The 24,587-nt window shown below is 40.3% G+C and overlaps 1 protein-coding gene and 1 pseudogene across 25 annotated transcripts in view; both read left to right on the top strand.

Annotated features, from left to right (window-relative positions):
* NDUFS4 (NADH:ubiquinone oxidoreductase subunit S4) overlaps window positions 1–24,587 on the top strand; it is a 696,041-nt gene that overhangs the window by 403,209 nt on the left and 268,245 nt on the right. For 2 of the 25 annotated variants that reach the window (XM_050794158.1, XM_050794126.1), the window contains exon 1: window positions 16,442–16,445. The exons of the other annotated variants lie outside the window; for them this stretch is intronic. The gene's annotated coding sequence lies outside the window, so the exon portion shown is untranslated. Of the gene's footprint in view, window positions 1–16,441; window positions 16,446–24,587 lie in introns of those variants that run through there. 25 annotated transcript variants of the gene reach the window in all.
* Window positions 23,555–24,100, top strand: LOC126956876 (40S ribosomal protein S19-like; annotated as a pseudogene).

Here is a 24,587-nt window from a genome sequence, read left to right as displayed (position 1 = left end):
TCAGGTAATGGGATTCCTAGTTTTGTTCTTTCTGCTTAGGACATCTTGAGATATTCTCAGTCTTTTGTGGCTCCATATAAATTTTCAGGTTATTTTTCTATTTCTGTGAAGCATGTTATTGGTAGTTGGATAGGGATTGCATTTAATGTGTAGATCGCTTTGGGTAGTATGGATGTTTTAACAATATTCATTCTTCCAATCCATGAACATGGAATATATTTTCATTTTCTTGTGTCCTCTTCAATTTCTTACATCAATGTTTTATAGTTTTCTCTCTTTTTTCTTTTTTTTTTCTTTTTTTTTTAATTTATTTATTTATTTATTTATTATTATACTTTAAGATGTAGGGTACATGTGCATAACGTGCAGGTTTGTTACATATGTATACTTCTGCCATGTTGCTGTGCTGCACCCATCAACTCGTCATTTACATCAGGTATAACTCCCAATGCAATCCCTCCCCCCTCCCCCCTCCCCATGATAGGCCCCGGTGTGTGATGTTCCCCTTCCTGAGTCCAAGTGATCTCATTGTTCAGTTCCCACCTATGAGTGAGAACATGCGGTGTTTGGTTTTCTGTTCTTGTGATAGTTTGCTAAGAATGATGGTTTCCAGCTGCATCCATGTCCCTACAAAGGACACAAACTCATCCTTTTTTATGGCTGCATAGTATTCCATGGTGTATATGTGCCACATTTTCTTAATCCAGTCTGTCACTGATGGACATTTGGGTTGATTCCAAGTCTTTGCTATTGTGAATAGTGCCACAATGAACATACGTGTGCATGTGTCTTTATAGCAGCATAATTTATAATCCTTTGGGTATATACCCAGTAATGGGATGGCTGGGTCATATGGTACATCTAGTTCTAGATCCTTGAGGAATCGCCATACTGTTTTCCATAATGGTTGAACTAGTTTACAATCCCACCAACAGCGTAAAAGTGTTCCTATTTCTCCACATCCTCTCCAGCACCTGTTGTTTCCTGACTTTTTAATGATCGCCATTCTAACTGGTGTGAGATGGTATCTCATTGTGGTTTTGGTTTGCATTTCTCTGATGGCCAGTGATGATGAGCATTTTTTCATGTGTCTGTTGGCTGTATGAATGTCTTCTTTTGAGAAATGTCTGTTCATATCCTTTGCCCACTTTTTGATGGGGTTCTTTGTTTTTTTCTTGTAAATTTGTTTGAGTTCTTTGTAGGTTCTGGCTATTAGCCCTTTGTCAGATGAGTAGATTGCAAAATTTTTCTCCCATTCTGTAGGTTGCCTGTTCACTCTGATGGTAGTTTCTTTTGCTGTGCAGAAGCTCTTTAGTTTAATTAGATCCCATTTGTCAATTTTGGCTTTTGTTGCCATTGCTTTTGGTGTTTTAGACATGAAGTCCTTACCCATGCCTATGTCCTGAATGGTATTATCTAGGTGTTCTTCTAGGGTTTATATGGTATTAGGTCTAACATTTAAGTCTCTAATCCATCTTGAATTAATTTTTGTATAAGGAGTAAGGAAAGGATCCAGTTTCAGCTTTCTGCTTATGGCTAGCCAATTTTCCCAGCACCATTTATTAAATAGGGAATCCTTTCCCCATTTCTGGCTTTGGTCAGGTTTATCAAAGATCAGATGGCTGTAGATGTGTGGTATTATTTCTGAGGACTCTGTTCTGTTCCATTGGTCTATATCTCTGTTTTGGTACCAGTACCATGCTGTTTTGGTTACTGTAGCCTTGTAGTATAGTTTGAAGTCAGGTAGCGTGATGCCTCCAGCTTTGTTCTTTTGACTTAGGATTGTCTTGGAGATGCAGGCTCTTTTTTGGTTCCATATGAACTTTAAAGCAGTTTTTTCCAATTCTGTGAAGAAACTCATTGGTAGCTTGATGGGGATGGCATTGAATCTATAAATTACCTTGGGCAGTATGGCCATTTTCACGATATTGATTCTTCCTATCCATGAGCATGGTATGTTCTTCCATTTGTTTGTGTCCTCTTTTATTTCACTGAGCAGTGGTTTGTAGTTCTCCTTGAAGAGGTCCTTTACATCCCTTGTAAGTTGGATTCCTAGGTATTTTATTCTCTTTGAAGCAATTGTGAATGGAAGTTCATTCCTGATTTGGCTCTCTGTTTGTCTGTTACTGGTGTATAAGAATGCTTGTGATTTTTGCACATTAATTTTGTATCCTGAGACTTTGCTGAAGTTGCTTATCAGCTTAAGGAGATTTTGGGCTGAGACAATGGGGTTTTCTAAATATACAATCATGTCATCTGCAAACAGGGACCATTTGACTTCTTCTTTTCCTAACTGAATACCCTTGATTTCTTTCTCTTGCCTGACTGCCCTAGCCAGAACTTCCAACACTATGTTGTATAGGAGTGGTGAGAGAGGGCATCCCTGTCTTGTGCCAGTTTTCAAAGGGAATTTTTCCAGTTTTTGCCCATTCAGTATGATATTGGCTGTGGGTTTGTCATAGATAGCTCTTATTATTTTGAGGTACGTTCCATCAATACCGAATTTATTGAGCGTTTTTAGCATGAAGGGCTGTTGAATTTTGTCAAAAGCCTTTTCTGCATCTATTGAGATAATCATGTGGTTCTTGTCTTTGGTTCTGTTTATATGCTGGACTATGTTTATTGACTTGCGAATGTTGAACCAGCCTTGCATCCCAGGGATGAAGCCCACTTGATCATGGTGGATAAGCTTTTTGATGTGTTGCTGAATCCGGTTTGCCAGTATTTTATTGAGGATTTTTGCATCGATGTTCATCAGGGATATTGGTCTAAAATTCTCTTTTTTTGTTGTGTCTCTGCCAGGCTTTGGTATCAGGATGATGTTGGCCTCATAAAATGAGTTAGGGAGGATTCCCTCTTTTTCTATTGATTGGAATAGTTTCAGAAGGAATGGTACCAACTCCTCCTTGTACCTCTGGTAGAATTCGGCTGTGAATCCATCTGGTCCTGGACTTTTTTTGGTTGGTAGGCTATTAATTATTGCCTCAATTTCAGAGCCTGCTATTGGTCTATTCAGGAATTCAACTTCTTCCTGGTTTAGTCTTGGAAGAGTGTAAGGGTCCAGGAAATTATCCATTTCTTCTAGATTTTCCAGTTTATTTGCGTAGAGGTGTTTATAGTATTCTCTGATGGTAGTTTGTATTTCTGTGGGGTCGGTGGTGATATCCCCTTTATCATTTTTCATTGCGTCGATTTGATTCTTCTCTCTTTTCTTCTTTATTAGTCTTGCTAGTGGTCTGTCAATTTTGTTGATCTTTTCAAAAAACCAACTCCTGGATTCATTGATTTTTTGGAGAGTTTTTTGTGTCTCTATCTCCTTCAGTTCTGCTCTGATCTTAGTTATTTCTTGCCTTCTGCTAGCTTTCCAATGTGTTTGCTCTTGCTTCTCTAGTTCTTTTAATTGCGATGTTAGAGTGTCAATTTTAGATCTTTCCTGCTTTCTCTTGTGGGCATTTAGTGCTATAAATTTCCCTCTACACACTGCTTTAAATGTGTCCCAGAGGCCGGGCGCAGTGGCTCAAGCCTGTAATCCCAGCACTTTGGGAGGCCGAGACGGGCGGATCACGAGGTCAGGAGATCGAGACCATCCTGGCTAACACGGTGAAACCCTGTCTCTACTAAAAAATACAAAAAAGCTAGCCAGGTGAGGTGGCGGGCGCCTGTAGTCCCAGCTACTCAGGAGGCTGAGGCAGGAGAATGGCGTGAACCCGGGAGGCGGAGCTTGCAGTGAGCTGAGATCCGGCCACAGCACTCCAGCCTGGGTGACAGAGCGAGACTCCGTCTCAAAAAAAAAAAAAAAAAAAAAAAAAATGTGTCCCAGAGATTCTGGTATGTTATATCTTTGTTCTCATTGGTTTCAAAGAACATCTTTATTTCTGCCTTCATTTCCTTATGTACCCAGTAGTCATTCAGGAGCAGGTTGTTCAGTTTCCATGTAGTTGAGCGTTTTGATTGAGTTTCTTAGTCCTGAGTTCTAGTTTGATTGCACTGTGGTCTGAGAGACAGTTTGTTATAATTTCTGTTCTTTTACATTTGCTGAGGAGTGCTTTACTTCCATTACGTGTTTGATTTTGGAGTAAGTACGATGTGGTGCTGAGAAGAATGCATATTCTGTTGATTTGGGGTGGAGAGTTCTATAGATGTCTATTAGGTCTGCTTGCTGCAGAGATGAGTTCAATTCCTGGATATCCTTGTTAACTTTCTGTCTCGTTGATCTGTCTAATGTTGACAGTGGAGTGTTAAAGTCTCCCATTATTATTGTATGGGTGTCTAAGTCTCTTTGTAAGTCGCTAAGGACTTGCTTTATGAATCTGAGTGCTCCTGTATTGGGTGCATATATATTTAGGATAGTTAGCTCTATTTGGTGACAAAATCTCTAAGCATTTGCTTATCTGTAAAGGATTTTATTTCTCCTTCACTTAAGAAACTTAGTTTGGCTGCATATGAAATTCTGGGTTTAAAATTTTTTTCTTTAAGAATGTTGAATATTGGCCCCCACTCTCTTCTGGCTTGGAGAGTTTCTGCCGAGAGATCTGCTGTTAGTCTGATGGGCTTCCCTTTGTGGGTAACCCGACCTTTCTCTCTGGCTGCCCTTAAGATTTTTTCCTTCATTTCAACTTTGGTGAATCTGGCAATTATGTGTCTTGGAGTTGCTCTTCTCGAGGAGTACTTTTGTGGCGTTCTCTGTATTTCCTGGATTTGAATGTTGGCCTGCCCTACTAGGTTGTGGAAGTTCTCCTGGATGATATCCTGAAGAGTGTTTTCCAACTTGGTTCCATTTTCCCCCTCACTTTCAGGCACCCAATCAGACGTAGATTTGGTCTTTTTACATAATCCCATACTTCTTGCAGGCTTTGTTCATTTCTTTTTCTTCTTTTTTCTTTTGGTTTCTCTTCTCGCTTCATTTCATTCATTTGATCCTCAATCTCAGATACTCTTTCTTCCAGTTGATCGAGTCGGTTACTGAAGCTTGTGCATTTGTCACGTATTTCTCGTGTCATGGTTTTCATCTCTTTCATTTCGTTTATGACCTTCTCTGCATTAATTACTCTAGCCATCAGTTCTTCCACTTTTTTTTCAAGATTTTTAGTTTCTTTGCGCTGGGTACGTAATTCCTCCTTTAGCTCTGAGAAATTTGATGGACTGAAGCCTTCTTCTCTCATCTCGTCAAAGTCATTCTCCGTCCAGCTTTGATCCATTGCTGGCGATGAGCTGCGCTCCTTTGCTGGGGGAGATGCGCTCTTATTTTTTGAATTTCCAGCTTTTCTGCCCTGCTTTTTCCCCATCTTTGTGGTTTTATCTGCCTCTGGTCTTTGATGATGGTGATGTACTGATGGGGTTTTGGTGTAGGTGTCCTTCCTGTTTGATAGTTTTCCTTCTAACAGTCAGGACCCTCAGCTGTAGGTCTGTTGGAGATTGCTTGAGGTCCACTCCAGACCCTGTTTGCCTGGGTATCAGCAGCAGATGCTGCAGAAGATAGAATATTTCTGAACAGCGAGTGTACCTGTCTGATTCTTGCTTTGGAAGCTTCCTCTCAGGGGTGTACTCCTCCCTGTGAGGTGTGGGGTGTCAGACTGCCCCTAGTGGGGGATGTCTCCCAGTTAGGCTACTCAGGGGTCAGGGACCCACTTGAGCAGGGAGTCTGTCCCTTCTCAGATCTCAACCTCCGTGTTGGGAGATCCACTGCTCTCTTCAAAGCTGTCAGACAGAGTCGTTTGCGTCTGCTGAGGTTTCGGCTGTGTTTGTTATTGTTTACTGTGCCCTGTCCTCAGAGGTGGAGTCTACAGAGACAGGCAGGTTTCCTTGAGCTGCTGTGAGCTCCACCCAGCTCGAGCTTCCCAGCAGCTTTGTTTACCTACTTAAGCCTCAGCAATGGCGGGCGCCCCTCCCCCAGCCTCGCTGCTGCCTTGCCGGTAGATCACAGACTGCTGTGCTAGCAATGAGGGAGGCTCCGTGGGTGTGGGACCCTCCCGGCCAGGTGTGGGATATGATCTCCTGGTGTGCCTGTTTGCTTAAAGCGCAGTATTGGGGTGGGAGTTACCCGATTTTCCAGGTGTTGTGTGTCTCAGTTCCCCTGGCTAGGAAAAGGGATTCCCTTCCCCCTTGCACTTCCCAGGTGAGGCAATGCCTCGCCCTGCTTCAGCTCTCGCTGGTCGGGCTGCAGCAGCTGACCAGCACCGATCGTCCGGCACTCCCCAGTGAGATGAACCCAGTACCTCAGTTGAAAATGCAGAAATCACCGGTCTTCTGTGTTGCTTGTGCTGGGAGTTGGAGACTGGAGCTGTTCCTATTCGGCCATCTTGCTCCGCCCCCGCCCTTTTTTTTTTTTTTTTGAGATGGAGTCTCACTCTGTCACCCAGGCTGGAGTGCAGTGGTGTAATCTCAGCTCACTGCAACCTCTGCCTCCTGGGTTCAAGTGATTCTCCTGCACCAGCCTCCCAAGTAGCTGGGACTACAGGTACTCACCACCATGCCTGGATAATTTTTTGTATTTTTAGTAGAGACGGCGTTTCACTATGTTGGCTAGGCTGGTCTCAAACTCCTGACCTCATGATCACCCGCCTCGGCCTCCCAAAGTGCTGGAGTTACAGGCATGAGCCGCTGCGTCTGGCCTGTTTTTAGTTTCCATTGTAGAGATTTCTCTCTTTTTTTGGTTAATTCATGATTATTTAATTTTATTTGTGGTAATTATAAATGGAACTCATTTATTTCTTTTTCACATTGTCCTCCGTTAGCATACAGAAATGCTACTGGTTTAGGTATGTCGATTTTGTGTCCTGCAACTTTACTAAACTTGTTTATCACTTCTAATAATTTTTTAGTGGTCTTCAGATTTTTTCAAATATAAGATCATATCATCTGCAAACAAGGATAATGTAACTTTTTCCTTTCCAGTTTGGATGCCTTTTATTTCTTTCTCTTGTGTGACTGTGCTAGCAAGAACTTGCTCTACTATGCTGAATAACAGTGGTGAAAGTGAGCATCCTTTTCATGTTCCAGATCTTAGAGGAAAGACTTTCAGTTATTCCCCATTCAGTATGATACTAGCTGTGGGCCTGTCACATATGGCTTTCATTGTGTTAAGGTATATTCCTTCTAAATCCAGCTTTTTAATGGCTTTTTTCATGAAGTGATGTCAAATTTTATCAAATCTCTTCTCAGCATCAATTGAAATGATCATATGATTTTTGTCCTTCATTCAGTTGATATGATGTATTACCTTGATTGATTTGCATGTGTTGAACCATCTTCGCACCCCTCTTCCCTCCCCTTTTCACATGTAGAAGAGTCTCTCCTTGTGGCTACCACTTCCCAGTTTCATGGTGAATACTGCCAGACTACTGCTGATGTTCATTCAAGGCCCAGGGCCTCTTCAATCGGCTTATGGAGAATGCTGCCAGGCCTGAGACTCTCCCTTCAGGGCAGTGGGCTCCCCTCTGGCTCAGGGCAGGTCCAGAAAGGCTGTCCAAGAGCCAAAACTTGGAATCAGGGACTTTAAGAGTCCACTTGTTGCTCTACCCGACTGTGGCTGAGCTGGTACCTAAGCTGCACGACAAAGTTCCCTTTAGTCTTCCCTCTCCTTTTCTCAAGCAGAAATCCCTTCCCATAGCCACCACAGCTGGGAATATGCCCGGTCACATCTGAAGCACATCTCTGAATCTCATCAAAGGCCCACAGGGACTACTGCCTGGTACCACTACTGATTATTCAGGGCCCAAGGGCTCTTTAGTCAGCAGTGATGAATCCTGCCAGGATTGGGTCATTTCCTTCAAAGCAGTGGGTTCCCTTCTGGCCCAGGGTGTGTCTGGAAATGTCTACAAGCAAGGACCTGGAATTGGGGGTCTGATAGGGTTAGGCTTTGTGTCCTCGCCCAAATGTCATTTTGAATTTTAATCCCCAAGTGTCAAGGAAGAGATCTGGTGGGAGGTGATTAAATCACAAGGGTCGTGTCCCCCATGCTGTTCTTGTGATAATGAGTGAGTTCTCATGAGGTCCGGTGGTTTTATAAGTGTCTGACAGCTTCTCCTTTACGCATTCACCGTCTTTCACCTGCCACCAGGTAAGATGTGCTTCTTCCCCTTCTGCTATGATTGTAAATATCCTGTGGCCTTCCCAGCCATATGGAACTGTGAATCAATTAAACCTCTTTTCTTTATAAAATACCCAGTCTTGGGAAGCTCTTCATAGTGGTGTGAGAACGGACTAATAAATGGTCTCAGCTCTCTGCCTGGTGCTCTATCTTACCGTTGCTGAACTGGTATCCAAGTTGCAAGACATAGTCCTCTTTACTCTTCCCTCTCCTCTCCTCTAGCAAAGGAAGGAGTCTCCCCTGGAGCTGCGAGCTGTATTGCCTGGGGTTGAGTGAGGAGTGACAAAAGCACTCCCTTGGCCACTCCAACTGGTGTCTCACTGAGTCATGTGCCCCCAAAGTCCACTGGCTCTACGCCCAGCATAGCACCGGGACTTGCCCCGGAATTGTAGTGCTTGTGGCCTAGACTGCCTTTCAAGTTTATTTGGAGCCCCAGAGCACTTTAGCTCCTTTTAGTCAGAACCGTTTCCAACTACTGGGATGAGCAAGTCTCTTCTAGCTGGGGCTGGTCTAAATGCTCCCTCTGTGGGTGCTAGCTGACTTCTGCCTAATATTACTTTTCACTGTGACAGGGCAGTATGGAGTTCTAAAGCAAAATCCCACAATCACTGTGGTCTTCCTTCCCCCAAGTGCACAGATTCTCCATGCCATGTGGCAACTGTTGAGGGAATGGGGAAAGGGTGGTGGCAGCAATTGAAGACTATCTTTTCTACCCTCTTATGCCTTTTTAGTGATATGAAGTTAAAACCAGGCCCTGTTCCCTTTAGTCTTGAGTTTCCTTAGATTCAATTTGCTAATATTTTATTGAGGATTTTTGCATCTGTGTTCACAAGAGGTGTCAGTCTATATTTTTCTTGTAATGTCTTTATCTGGTTTTGGTATCAGGGTAATACTGGCCTCACAGATGAGTTAGGAAGTTTTGCTCTCCTCAGATTTTCTGGAAGATATTGTAAAGCACTGGCATTATTTCTTCTGTCATGTTTGGTAGAATTCATAAGTGAAAGCATCTGAGCCTGGTGCTTTCTATTTTGTACAGTATTGTTGATTCCATTTCTTTAATGATATACACCTATGTGAATTAGCTATTTCTCATTGTGCAAATTTTGCTAGATTGTGTATTTTATGTAATTATTTTTTAGATTGTGTCTTTTAAGAAATTAGTAATTCCATCTAAGTTAGCAACCTCGTGGGTATAGAATCTCCAAACTTTTTGATTCCTTTCTTTACAATCTGCCATGGCAGTTTTTGCTTCTCTATCTCATTCAATGTGGACCATGACTTTCCATAAAGGTCCAAGAGCAATCCGGGAGAATTATCTCCAAGGGCTCTTGCCATATGTTAAATTCTGTATCATGGGACAGTACCTTCTTATTAAGAAACATATAATCACTCCCCCATTAGTTTTCCCCAGCACACACCTAGCTGATTCAAGCTTAAATGTAATCCTAGTATTGGTCTAGTGGTCAGAAGGAGAATTGAGGGCAAATTCTGTGGAGAATCAACACTTATTTCTACCTATCTAATAGTCTTCAAGAAAGGCAGACTCTATATTTTTGCAATGGAGAGTTGGTGCCACTTCTGCAAACCCAGAGGGCACAAGAGAATTATTAATGTTCAAGTATATCTACCCAGATAGCCTTCCATCAAGCCTTACAGTCTCACTCATTCTCTATCAGGTAATTATCTTTAGCATAGGAAACTTGGCTAGGCTGAGAATTCACCTTTCTTTGAAGTTCTGCCACTCCTAGAAATTAGGTCCTGGGCCTGATCTTCAGCTGTATCTCTCCTCCACTAACAAGAAATGAGGGCACTTTGAAGGCTACTTAAGCAGCCCCCTAACTCTCACATTTTGCTTTAAATTAGTGTCATATGGTCAGGTGTGGTGGCTCACACCTGTAATCCCAGCACTTCGGGAGGCCGAGGTGGGCAGATCACCTGAGGTCGGGAGTTCAAGACCAGCCTGACTATCATGGAGAACCCCCATCTTTACTGAAAATACAAAATTAGCTGGGCATGGTGGCACATGCCTGTAATCCCAGCTTCTTGGGAGGTTGAGGCAGGAGAATTGCTTGAACCCAGGAGGCAGGGGTTGCGGTGAGCCGAGATCATGCCACTGCACTCCAGCCTGGGCAACAAGAGCAAAACTCCATCTCAAAAATAAAATAAAATAAAATAATAAAATAAAATAAAATAAATTGGTGGCAGATTTCCTGAGCCTATAATTTTCTCTTTTCAAAATATTCTGCAACAAGCCCCCAATTTTCCAGTTCTTGTCATTATTCTCTTCTATGTTCCAAATGCCATAGATATTTTACAAACCTATGCAACCTCTTTCATAATATCCTATCCTAGTTCACGACAAGTGAATGTCTCAGCAGTTGTCCTCTACTGCATACCACAACAGGCTATCAGAACTGGTGATGAGGTACTCTGTCATATATCCAGAAAGTGATCCAAATTAGGAATCACATTCCTAGAGTCTGCTTCCTGGAAGCACTTCTGGAAACGACTGCATTAGGTTGAGTTCCCTAGACACAGGGCTTGAGACAGGGTTTGTAATGCATGTGATTTGAGGGAGTGCTTTTCAGGAAATTATTCCTATATAGGGAGAGAAGGAAACATAACAGGAAAGGATAAAGAGCAAAGCAAGGCTGTGTTTTCTGGCAAAGGCTAGCTATGGCTTAATCCAGAGGGGGAGGCTCAGAAGCATAAACCACACCACAGTATTGACCCTTCTTGAGGCAAGGAATCCAGCCTTTAGTAGTCTCATATTAGTCATTCACTGTCTGAGGACCATTCCCAGAGGGGATATAACTTCCCAGGGGTGGTGGTTCTCATCAGAAGATGGCGGTTCTCTGAAGCATTTGATATTGTTATTGTTAGCAGTTGACACACAACATCTGGAGGTGTGGGTACACTGGCTTGCTAAATGGGGATCTGGATAAGACATTATTACATTACAAGCTGTGAAAGGACAGTCTTTTCTACACTTAGTGCTATGAAAATGGGATATTCAGTTGACTAAAAAAATATTGAATTATCTTCATGCCATATTAAAACTTTAATTCCAAGCAGATTGTAAATAACGTCTCCAGAAAAAAAGTATGCTATCTTCATATTCTTAGAACAGTATAAAATTTCTTGACTATCACATGAAAAAAGTATTATCCTTAAAGAACACGATTGGTGAAATTAATTACTTTTGCACATTTAAGGACATCATTAAGAGAATGAGAAGGCAAACCACAGAATGGGAGAAGATACAGGCACTACAGATATCTGACAAAAGATTGATCAGAATATATGACATTCCTACAAAGTAATGAGAGAAAGACTAACAACTTTATGTTTACAACTATTTTTACAAAAGATATGGACATGCTCTTCATAAGAGGATATGTCTATCAAACATGTGAAAGAGTTCTCAGGCTCATTAATCAAGAAAATTTGAAACCACTATGTATCCATCTGAGTGACTAAAATTAAAAAGACTAACAATAATAAGTGCTGACTAGGATGTGGAGAAACTGGAACTCTCCTACACTGCTACTGGGAGGATAAATTGTGACCATTTGTAAAACCATTTAGCTGTATCTACTACAAGAGAATACACAACTCAATGATATAAAAATTCCATTCATAGGTAAAATACTCAACAGAAATGTGTATATATGCAGACAAAAGAGCAGATACAAGAATGTTCATAGCAATGTTATTCATAATAGTTGAAAACTTGAAATCAAAATGCCCCCAAAGAGTAAAATAGGTAAGTATATTTATATCATGAAATTTTATACAGTAATAAAAATAAACAAATTCTGCCACATACAACAATACAAATTAATCTCACAGAAAATAAAATCAGAGCATATAATTCCATTTATGTGAAGTGTAAGTTGTTACTTCTGAGGGAACAAGAGAGGATCATTATTAGGAACAGGCATGAGAGGATCGGCTGGGTGTTGGTAATGCTGTGTTTCTTCCCAGTAATTTTGAAAAATTCATCAAGCAGCACAATGGGGATTTATGCCTTTACTTGTATGCATTTTATATTTTAATATAAAATATAATTTTAAAACAAAATATAAAGGACTTGCAATTAGTAAATTATTAAAGAGTTAGCCCAGCAACAACCTTTAAACAGCCTTTAAAAAATATATATCAGGTCTCATGCTAAAATCCATATTAATTACAGTTGAATAATTCTTTGTACTTTACAAAGCCTTTTCATATATTATCTTTTTATTGATGTAATGTAATGGTAAATCCATATTAGAACATTTCTGAAGTGAAGGGAAACCAGAACCCAGCTATGCCCACACGAAATCTGCGTGAAGTTATCTCACGATTTGAGAGGGAAAACTTGCAAGAGAAGTAAAGTGCTGCTAACTTTTCTTAATCCCTCAAGTATATCCAGGAAGTCCAATTTTATTTTTCTCATCCCTTCATCGTATGTTTCCCACAATCTTTTTCCCTTTCGCTCTCTTCCTTTTCTCCTCCTCTGAGATTCCCTCCTTCTTTTTTTTCCATTTTCTTCTTTCTTCAGTCTCCTCTACAGTAGTTCCATGGAGATAGTAGAGACAGTGGTGAAGGTATCACTATTAAGGCTATTCATGGGGAGAATGGTTTATTCTTTTATTATTTTCCATTTCAAACACAGTGTTGATTCTTTGTCTAAATTTTCTCAAAAGAAATATGGTAGAGCACATGATATAGGTAGTTAACTGTCCACCAGAAATTAATGGTTTCCTATCCAAAGTGCAGAGATTCTTTGAAAAGTGACTGCCCAGCTAGGGACTACGTTTTCCAGTCTTCTCTGCAACTAGGTGAGACCATATAAATTGAGTTCTAGCCTATGAACTCAACATTTCCACTCATGCCATGGAAATGTTACATGCTGTGTCCAGTTCTGGTCCATAAAATTCTTTTCTCTGGCTTATTTTCCCTAGTAGGGGGAAATTCCTATTGGGAAAACCTTGGTGCATCCATATACTGAAGTTGGCAAGACCTCTATCAACCTAGATTTCTAAATGACTGTATGGAGGAAAGCTATTGCCCACATTTTCCCCTGCCTACCACTAGTATATGGACAAGAAATAAACTTGTATTATGTTTGAACCTATATGCTTTGGGGTCTATTTGTTAAAGCAATTGGCCCTGACGCAAAGTCTTTTTGGAATCTTTAGTAAAGCTCACTGGATTATTTTTTCCAAACCCTAGGTTTGATAGGCCATAAAATTTCTGTGACTATTCCTGTACATAGGGGAGACTAATTTTTCCACTCCATGGAATGTCATTGAAAACATTCTTCCTCAAATAGTTTGTTCTCTGAAACAGGGAACAGAGCAGTTGTGTATCATATCTCTTCTGCCAATGAGTCAAAGAAAAGGCCAGGGAAAATGTCAATTAATTCTTGTAGCCTAAAAAAAGAAGAGACGTCACATCTTTTCTCTCTAATTCTACATCAGTATCTTTACCAAGGCCTGTATGAAATGGCTTTTAATAAACCATGAGAGGCCTCTGAACAGAGTGCAATAACCAAAAATGATGATGGAACTTAGCAACATTTCATTCAGAAATACAGTGGTTTTCTGAAAACCCCACCTTCAGAACTTTGTGGTTTGGAAACCAAAGACAAGGCTTGTTTTGTAAGAATGCTTTGTTTTTAAAACAAAAAGAAATACTGAGTAGTTTGTTGAGTGCCCAACTACCAAAGCCTTCTGCTTCGTAAAACAATGCCAAGGAATTCCAATGGTCTGTTGCACATGTGTCTTGGCAGGTGCTTTATGCTTACGGGCACATGAGACTTTGTCAGATTGGATCAAACTGCTCTAATCATAACACTGCAAACCCATCCCAGGGACATCTTAACTCCATCCCCAGGACATCTGGGAATCTCTTGAAAAATTAATAATGAATCGCAGGGCAGAAATGTGGTAAGTACTTATGACATGCGCATTAATGTCAAATGATTTTTATCATGACTAATTTTACTCTAATAAATACAAAGGGAACAAGAAATGATTTAGGCCATCATTTTAGGCCATCACTGACATAGGCCAAGGTACCCAAAGTGTAAACCTTTAATGAATATAGTATTTTGTTGTGATGCCACTAAGATGTAAAGTGTCACTGATCTCCATGTGACTCCATTTGACATTCCAACAGTTCCACTGTTTATAGTTCAGAGCTATCTAATCATGTGGTGGGGTACATTCCATAGCTCCCTCTGACAGAATAATTCCAGTGTGTCACTTCATAGGAATACTGAACTAGACCCTAACTTGGCTAATAGTTGGGTACTCCAAATTCCCAACGGATTGTTTTTGATGGGAATCTGGCCCCAACTGCTCTGAAATGCTCACGCTTAACCTCTACAACTAACCCAAGAACTCTCTCTCCCAGATTTTGTGTTTGGTCCAGTAGGTCGTCCTGGGCTAACAAATGTAAAAATACTCTGTTGAAGAAAAATGGATTTGATCAAAATTCAGGACTACAACTTTAGGCTAATGATCCTCACCAAAAGGCCTGTTCTTGTGCCTCAGGGCCACTACACCTCCGTGACTGTAGAGATTGCCAGGGTCCACAGAAAGGACTTCATACATGATCTTTATACACACACACACACACACACACACACACACAGAGTTCTCTGAAATGCCTGTAGTATTGAAGTCACAAACTTCAACTGTCTTAAAAACAGACTACATCTCTCTCTGCTAGAATTTTTAGAAGTATGAACAAATGAGAGTTTCACTATAGAATATAAAGTCCCCTTATGACATATTTTAAATTAAGCATGGATTTCTTATCTTATGAAAGCAACATATGTTTATTATAAATCTAGAAAATATGAGTAAGCAAAGAGATAAATTCATAATTGTACAACCTATAGATAACAACTATTAATATTTTTGATGTTTATTCTTCTAGCTCTTCATTACTCAACATCGTAGCCACTACCCATATGAGGCTATTGAGCACTTGAAATACAGCTCTTTTTTTTTTCTTTTGGATGGAGTCTCACTCTGTAGCCCAGGCTGGAGTGCAGTGACACAATCTCGGCTCCCTGCAACCTCCACCTCCTGGATTCAAGGGATTCTCCTGCCTCAACCTCCCGAGTAGCTGGGTTTACAGTCGCGCACCACCATGCCTGGCTAATTTTTGTATTTTTAGTAGAGATGAGGTTTCGCCATCTTGGCCAAGCTGGTCTTGAACTCCTGAACTCAGGTGATCTGCCCGCCTCAGCCTCCCAAAGTGCTGGGATAACAGGCATGAACCACCACGCCCAGTCAAAATACAGCTATTTTGAGTTGAAATGTGCTCTAATGGTAAAATATTGACTGGGTTTCAAAAACTGTATGAAGAGGCCTGGCACCGTGGAAGAAGAAGGCTCTTTCTTTCTTGGTTTTCCATAAGGTTTTCAAAATATATGACAATGTTTGTCCTCCACCCAAAATAGAAAGAGGAAAGAACAATAAATATCATTTGCCACAGTGGTTATTACTAAAATACGGATTGGAACTTTAATACAATTAATGGAATTGGCTTAGAACTTAAAAGCACAGTATAAATGCACCTACTGTCCAACTTTACTCAAGAGATCACACTCTACTTCAGGAAAATACGTAATATTCTGAGTTTAACTCCAGAAATTGGATGCTGTTTAACTGTGCTCTGTAAACATTTTATGAAAGTAAACCACATGCGTTGGTGGTATTCAGAACATTTTAAATGTGGGCAGAAATAAAATCCTAGAACGTTCATTGGTATTACATCCATTTTTAAGACAGGAAATAGAAGAGAAGTACCTGTAAACACCCCCTCTCTTAAATATTCCTGGCTTTAAATCCAGTACTCTTGTTTTCTATTTTTCATTGAAATTTTTTGTTGTACCATGTGAAATGTAGGTCAAGTTGTTGGTAAGTGCTGGACAAAAATCTGTTTATACCAAAAGTAAATAGTAAAATCCTCCCAGCCTACACAGTTTAAAAATATTACTCCTGCCAGTGTGCTATTCAGGGTATCCCCAATAAATTTAATTTTGAGGAACGCTTAACATAGACCTCTCTGGATGCTAGACTTTAATCATAACTGCATAATATTCTCTTAAGGGAAAATTTATAAGAATTAAAATTCACAAGATTTTTATTCCTGGGGATCAATGATGAGAAGCACAATTACAATCTTATTCAGGTTGCTATGCTAGGTGTTCAGTAAAGTCATAGAAAGAAGCAACATGCAACTAGGGGCAAGAGGTATGCTATGGACTTAATATCTGTGTCACCCCAAAATTCATATGTTGAAGTACTAATCCCCAATGTGATGGAATAGATGTGGAGCCTTTGGAGGGGGGTCGTAATTAGGTTTAGATGAGGTCCTGAAGTTGGAGCCCCCATAATGAGATTGATGCCTTTGTACAGAGGAAGAGACCAGAGGCCTCTCCCTCTCCACCATGAGGACACAGCAAGAAAGCAGCCATCTGCAAACCAGGAAGAGAACCCTTACCAGAAATCAAACCCTGCTGGCACCTTGATCATGGACTTCCCACCTCCAGAACTGTGAGGAACAAATGTATGTTGTTTAAGTCACCCAGTGCATAGTATTTTGTAATAGCAGCCCTAGCAGATTAGGACAAGGTGAAACTCCAGCACTGAAGACAAGTCAGGCCCCATAAAAGCCACCATCAACTTCAGGTGGAATTGCCCCTAGTTCACACTAGAACCTATTAACATACATTGCTTTCTTAGCAGTGATTTTTGAACACTAGCTTACAAAAAAGCCTCAGTGTTACAGCAGTAGCAGAGAATGTGGCAGTAGTATATAATTTAATTTCCTTGAAATCCAGAGATGAAACATTCAGCCCTTCTTCTGCTTGACTTGGGCCAATGTGCCAGCTACTCTTAAAGTATCTGGGCAGTGAGGAAAAACAAAAAAATCTGGACTTATGAAGCCTCTTGAAAGATGTAAAAACAAACAAACAAAAAACCTATGTACATGTGTGTTTCATGCATGTATATACAGTCGTGCACTGCATAATGACATTTTGGTCAATGATATACTACATATACAATGGTAGTCCCATAAGATTACAATGGAGTTGAAAAATTCCTGTTGCCCAGTGACTTTGCAGCCATCTCCAAGTCGTAGCACAATGCGTTACTCACATGTTTGTGGTGAGGCTGGTGTAAACAAACCTACTGTGCTTTCAGTCCTTTGAAAGTATAGCACATACAATTATGCGTAGTAGATAATAATGACAATAAGCAACTGTGCTCCTGGTTTATGTATTTACTATGCTATACTTTTTATTGGTATTTTACCATGTACATCATCTACTTATGAAAAAATGTTAACTGTAAAACAGCTTCATGCAGGTCGTTCAGGAGGTATTCCAGAAGGTATTGTTCTCATAGGGGATGACAGCTCCATGCGTGGTATTGTTCCTGAAGACCGTCCAGTGGCACAAAATGTGGAGATGGGAGACAGTGATATTGATGATCCTGAACCCTATGTAAGCCTAGGCTGACGTATGTGTGTGGTCTTAGTTTTTAACAAAATAAAAGGAAAATTAAGTAAAAAAATTAAATAGAAGAAAATGTATAGAACAAAAACATAAAGAAAGAAAATACTTTTGTATAGCTGTGCACTGTTTGAGTTTTAAGCTAAGTGTTATAAAAGCATCAAAACTTTAAAAAATTAAAAAATTTATAAAGCAAAATACAGTAAGCTAAGGTTAATTTATTCTCAAAGAAAGAAAAATATCTTGTAGAAATTTAGTGTAGCCTAAGTGTACAGTGTTTATAAAGTCTACGGTAGTGTACAGTAATGTCCTAGGCCTTCACATTCACTCAACACTCACTCACTGACTCACCTAGAGCAACTTCCAGTCCTGCAAGCCATTCACAGTAAATATCCCATATAGATATACCACTTCTTATCTTTTTCTTTTTCTTTTTTTTAAGACAAAGTCTCACTCTTGTCCCCAGGCTGGAGTGCAATGGCGTGATCTTGGCTCACTGCAACCTCTGCCTCCCGGGTTCAAGCGATTCTCCTGCTTCAGCCTCCCAAGTAGCTGGAATTACAGGCACCTGCCACCACACTTGGCTAATTTTTGTATTTTTAGTAGAGACGGGGTTTCAATATGTTGGCCAGGCTGATCTCGAACTCCTGACATCAGGTGATCCGCCCACCTTGGCCTCCCAAAGTGCTGGGATTACAGGCATGTGCCACAGCCCTCAACCCACTTCTTATCTTTTATACTGTATTTTTTACTGAACCTTTTCTATGTTTGGCTATGTTTAGATACACCAATATTTCCCACTGTGTTACAACTGCCTACAGTATTCAGTACAGAAACATGCTGTACAGGTTTGAAGCCTAGGAGCAATAGGCTATGCCATATAGCCTAGGTAATAGTGGGCTATACCATCTAGGTTTGTGAAAGTATATTCTATAATGTTCACACAACAACAAAATCACTGAAAGATGTATTTCTCAGAATGTATCCCCATCATTATCATTAAGTAACATACACAAATCTAGTTTGTTTGAAGATAACTTTTGCTAATTTAACCCTCAAATATAATGTTTTTATACAATGTCCAAGCACATAAGTATCATCATTTTGGAGATGGGAATAAATTACGTGATTATCAAGAATTTCTCCAATATAGCAACATAGCAACTATCACAGCTCTTGCTTAAATGATTGTCATATGTGACCATTAGCGTCCGTGAAGTAGAATTGGTGAAGTGCTGAGTGTGGTAGGAGGGTGTTCGAAAGGAACTCTAGATCCTAGAGCAGTCCATCTTCTGGATGAAGTCACCTGGCTTAGAGTAATCTTGACCGTATTCAAACCACACTTATCTGGTAATACTCTTCGGCATTCCATGAAGAAAAGTATCACTGAAAGCAAAGCACCCACTGCCACGAGACAAACCAGTGCTTCAACCACAGTGGAAGAGAATGAAAATCCCTCAAGGAAAAAGATGTGATGCCTACTAAGAAGGCATGAATCTAAAGTTCACAGATGTACAAGGTGTGCTCTGAGCAAGGTGACCCTTCTTAATCTCCAACCATTCTGTTCTAACATGTGCTAAAACCGCAACTGTATTCATGTTGCGAGTAGGACCTATGTTGTTAAATGACAACAGTTTTCCACAAGGACTCACCTGGGGCTGGTTCTAGTTCTGGCTCTACCCAGACTAGATCATCTTAAGTTTTCCATGAAAATGTTGCCAGTGCTTAGAAAATAGGTAGCATAATAGTGAGGCTATAAAGAAAGAAAAGCCAAAAGAGTTCCCAGTTGCAGTATCTCCTCCTAGGGTTTGTCTAGGTTATGAGCCAAATAAATTGGAGGCCTCTAATTCAGAGAGCAGGAAATGAAGAGAGTTTGTTCCTCTAATAAAAATAGTATCAAATTCTTCCTGTGCATATTTTAAAAATAAATATTTTGCTTGCTTATGATGATTTAAGTGCCTTTCACTATATTCTTTTGGAACAACCCTTACCGTGAGCTGAGCCACCTTTGCACCAATAAACCTCAGTGCTCTGGCACACTGTGTTTTCTCAGAGTTTCAGTATGGGTGGCCAGGGAGCAATGCATCACTGGGTTCAATCTAGGGTAGGATCTACTAGTGCTGGTTGGAGCCCCAAGATTGGAGGTCACATTCTTTCAGTTTAGAAATGCTGTGGGCAAATCTCAAGGGGAGGGGCATCAAAGAATCACCCGGTGGGCATTGATGCTTCTGAAATTCCCCATTCTCCACCAGCACAGTATAAAAGGAGTGAAGCCAAACCTTGGGGGAATATACCAGGGATCTGAATAAGTGCACAAATCTAGGTTCCCTGCCCATCAGCACTCTCAGAGCCACAAAGCAAGGTCTCACTGAATTCCAGCATTCCTTGGATGCCTTCTATGAGCCAGGGTAGATGCTGAGGAGAAAGACAAATGAAGAGTGATGGGGTGGGTCCCTAGCCACAAAAAGCTTACCACCTAAAAGATTTTCTCACATGTTTTGTTTAACAGTTTTATAGTTTTTTAGCTCTGACATTTAGATCTATGACCTATTTGGGGTTCATTTCTGTTTATGATGTGATGTAAGGGTCGACGTTCACTTCTTTGTGCACACCTAGACAATTGCTTCAGTGCCATTTATTGAAAAAATCACCCTTTTTACATTGGATTGCCTTGATACCTTTTCTTAAATCAATTGACCATATATGCATGAGTCTATTTCTAGATTTTTTATTCTGTTCCATTGATTTTTTTTTAACTTATAAAGAAAAGAGGTTTAATTGACTGACAGTTCCTACATGGCTGGGGAGGCCTCAGGAAACTTTCAATCATGGCAGAACAGGAAGCAGGCATGTCTTACATGGCAGCAGGCAAGAGAGAGCATGTGAAGGAGAAACTGTCAAACCATCAGATCTTGTGAGAATTCACTCACTATTCCGCATGAGAACAGCATGCGGAAACCACCCTCAAAATCAAATTGCCTCCCACCAGTTCCTTCCCTTGACACGTAAGGATTATGGGGATTACAATTTGAGATGAGATTTGGGTGGGAACACAGAGCCAAACCATATCATTCTGCTCCTGACCCCTCCCAAACATCACATTCTTTTTACGCTTCAAAACCAATCATGCCTTCCCAACAGTTCCCCCAAAGTCATAATTCATTCCAACGTTAACCCAAAAGTCCAAGTCCAAAATATCATCTGAGACAAGGCAAGTTCCTTCTACCTAGGAGCCTGTAAAATAAAAAGCAAGTCAGTTACTTCCAAGATACGATGGGGTGACGGGCATTGGATAAATGCTCCCATTCCAAACAGGATATATGAGCCAAAACGAAGGGGCTACAGGCCCCATGCAAGTCTGAAATCCAGAAGGGCAGTCATTAATCTTTTGTTGTTCTTGTTGGAAGACAGAGTCTCAATTTTTTTGTCTTTACATCAAGACTACACCATCTTAGTTACTGTAGCTTTATCATAAGTCTTAAAATTAGGTTAAGTCTTCCAATTTTGTTCATCTTTTTCAAAATTATTCTGGTTTTTTTCTAGATCCTTTGCATTTTCACCATAAAGTTTATAATGATCTTGTCCAAAAAAAAAATTCTACTGGTATTTTGACTAGGTTTGAGTTTAATTTATGTCAATGGGGGAAAATTAACATCCTAATATTGACCATTGCTGTTTGTGAACATACAGAATTACTTTTCAGCTCCTATACCTGTGTCTTCCATCTTTCTAAGTATTTTTCTGGGGCTTTGAAAACACAGTATCTCTAATAGACTCTGCTGTATAACATGCAGTATTCAGAAAATAAATTATGTGTAATAAATGCCAAAATTAATACTACCCAAGAAGTGGTGTGAAAATATATTATGTTTTATAACAAGTAACAGAAAACTAAGGTTGTTTCTGTGCTGATACGCTTTTTTACTAAGAGATTTTTTTTGACTGATATGCTGTAAAGTCTTTATGTTTTTCTTCTCTTTAAATTGCATAAATAATTTGTCTAGTTTCACTTTTACTTGAAGGATATTCACCTTCATTTTCAGTCTTTCAGTCCCTAACAGGGTAGATCCTCTGCTTTAACATAAACTGTTAGCAAAATTTGATCCCTGAATAGTAGAAAATGGTGAAAACCTCAAGACTCCACATCTAGATTCTTCCTCATGGATATAAGGAAGAAGTATCTCTCTTTGGATGCACTTGAGTATGACATATGGCTAGAATTTATATTCAACAGTCCATGTAACATAGACCCTAAGAGTCAGAAAGGATACCTACCATAACTAGCTTAGAGAGCAATCTGTTGAAAACCAGTGAAAACTAAACTCTGTTAATAGATATTAGGACAGGTTTCCCTGTGCAAGCTCAAGTGCCTCATAGGAAAAGGCTGAACTTCCATGAAATTTTAATAGCTATGAAGTTGCTTCAACTGGCCACACTTCCACTTTCTGAATTCCTAGTAGCCTCAGGCAGTTCTTCCTGCTTCCCAGAGACCATCCTTGGAGTACCATCTCCCCACCCCCAGAACTGTTCCATGCTTCCAGTATTTCACTCCAACAAATCCTAAAACTACAGGCTTTCTGTGCTAAGAAGGATCTTAGAAACCATCTATTCTAATCCCCTTGTTTTACAAGCAGGAAAACAGGCCTAAGAGCATAAAATACTAGGCAAAGTTATATACCATATCATGCTAATGTAGAAATTGTAGTAGAACTCAAGTTCTCTGTCATTTGCTGACTTCAAGAGCTGTCACAGAATACGGCATCATAGAAATTAGTTTTAGGTACTAATTATCTTGGGATAGCTCTATTTTTTTCTTTCTAATTACAGAATTGATGCACAAAAAATTATATTTTATAATTTTTAAATAATGTAAATTATATAAAAGTTACTTTGGGTCCCACAGTACCTTACTCCCCTCTCCTGATGTACTTTTATTCTCAGATTGGTGTGTATCTTTCTCCCTGTGCATTTATATATAGGTAACTTTTTTGCACAAGCAAATATTTGATTTAGCCATTTCTGTGAATATTTAGACATAAGGCACTAGCACTTCAGAAACTAATGCCAAATAGATTACATTTTTAAGTAGTGAACACTCTGGTGGTCACTGATATCTGCTGTTTAAATTTTTATGTATTTATGTATTTATTTTGAGACAGAGTTTCGCTCTTGTCACCCAAGCGATTCTGCCACCTCAGCCTCCTGAGTAGCTGGGATTACAGGCGCCCACCACCACGCCTGGCTAATTTTTATATTTTTTGGTAGAGACAGGGTTTTGCCATGTTGGCCAGGCTGGTCTCGAGCTCCCAACCTCAAGTGATCAGCCCACCTCAAATTCCCAAAGTGCTGGGATTACAGGCATGAGCCACCATGCTCAGCTAAATTTTTTTTTTAGACGACAAATAAAAATTGTGTATATTTGTGAGGTATAATGTGATTTTTTAATATTATGTGTACATTGAATTTATGTTAATGGGGGGAAATTAAATTAAGCTAATTAACATATTCATCACATCACTTTTTCTTGGTGAAAACATTTAAGATCTACTCCCTTAGCAATTTTTTAGTATACAATACATTATTAAATATAATCAGCATGCCACATATAGATAATTTCACGTTTAAGAATTCCAATAAAATTTTGCTTTAATTTCTGCCTATAATTTTGTTTTTGAGGTGTTGTATTAGTCTACTATCTAATCATGATAGTCTACTATCATGCTACTATAAGGACATACCCGAGTATGTGTAATTATAAATTACCTGAGTATGGGTAATTTATAAAGGAAAGAGGTTTAATGAACTCACAGTTCCACTAGGCTGGGGAGGCCTCACAGTCATGGCAGAAGGCGAATGAGGAGCAAAGGCACATCTTATATGGCAGCTGTCAAGACAGTGTGTGCAGGGGAACTGCCCTTTATAAAACAATCAGATCCCTTTCCCCTGGCTGGCAGCACGGCAGCCGCACAATGCCTGGAGATACTGTAAAGAACATGAACCAGCAGGAGTTCCTCAGAGCTCTGGCAGCCTTTCTCAAAAAGTCCAGGAAGCTGAAAGTCCTTGGATGGGTGGACACCGTCAAGCTGACCAAGCACAAAGAGCTTCCTCCCTATGATGAAAACTGGTTCTACACATGAGCTGCTTCCACAGCACAGCACCTGTACCTACAGGGTGGTGCTGGGGTTGACTCCATGATCAAGATCTATGGGGGACATCAGAGTAAAAGTGTCATGCCCAGCCACTTCAGCCAAGGCTCCAAGAGAATGGCCCACTGGGTCCTCCAAGCCCTGGAGGGGCTGAAAATGGTGGAAAAGGACCAAGACGGGGTTGCAAACTGACACCTCAGGGACAAGAGATCTGGACAGAATCACCAGGCAGGTGGTAGCTGCCAACAAGAAGCATTAGAACAGTACAGGAAAAATTCACCCCCATGATTCAATTACCTCCCACGACATGTGGGAATTACGGGAGCTACGATGCAAGATGAGATTTGAGTGGCAACACAGCCACACCATATCAGATGTTTTTAATCAAAAAATGTTGCCAAGTGCCATGGCTCAAGCCTGTAATCCCAGCACTTTGGGAGGCCGAGGCGGGCAGATTACTTGAGGTCAGGAGTTTGAGACCAACCTGGCCAACATGGTGAAATCCTATCTCTACTAAAAATTTAAAAATTTGCCTGGTACGATGGCGAGTGTCTGTAATTCCAGCTATTCAGGACGCTGAGGCAAGAGAAAAGTTTGAACCCGGAGGCAGAGGTTGCAGTGAGCCGAGATTCTGCCACTGCACTCCAGCCTGGGTGACAGAAAGACTCATTCTCAAAAAAAAAAAAAAAAAAAAAAAAAAAAAAAATTATAGCTGCCTATTGTTGGTAAATTCAGTTTGCCTGTCTGTGTGGTGGCTTGCCATATTGGAAATCTGCCCCATTACCAAAGTGTGCCAGATGATCTGTTACCCACTCAACACTGTATCTTC

This window comes from Macaca thibetana, chromosome 6 (genome assembly GCF_024542745.1).
Source record: "Macaca thibetana thibetana isolate TM-01 chromosome 6, ASM2454274v1, whole genome shotgun sequence".
Classification (NCBI taxonomy): domain Eukaryota; kingdom Metazoa; phylum Chordata; class Mammalia; order Primates; family Cercopithecidae; genus Macaca; species Macaca thibetana.
Note: the sequence above shows the minus strand (reverse complement) of the source record. Positions and strands in the feature narration are given on the sequence as shown.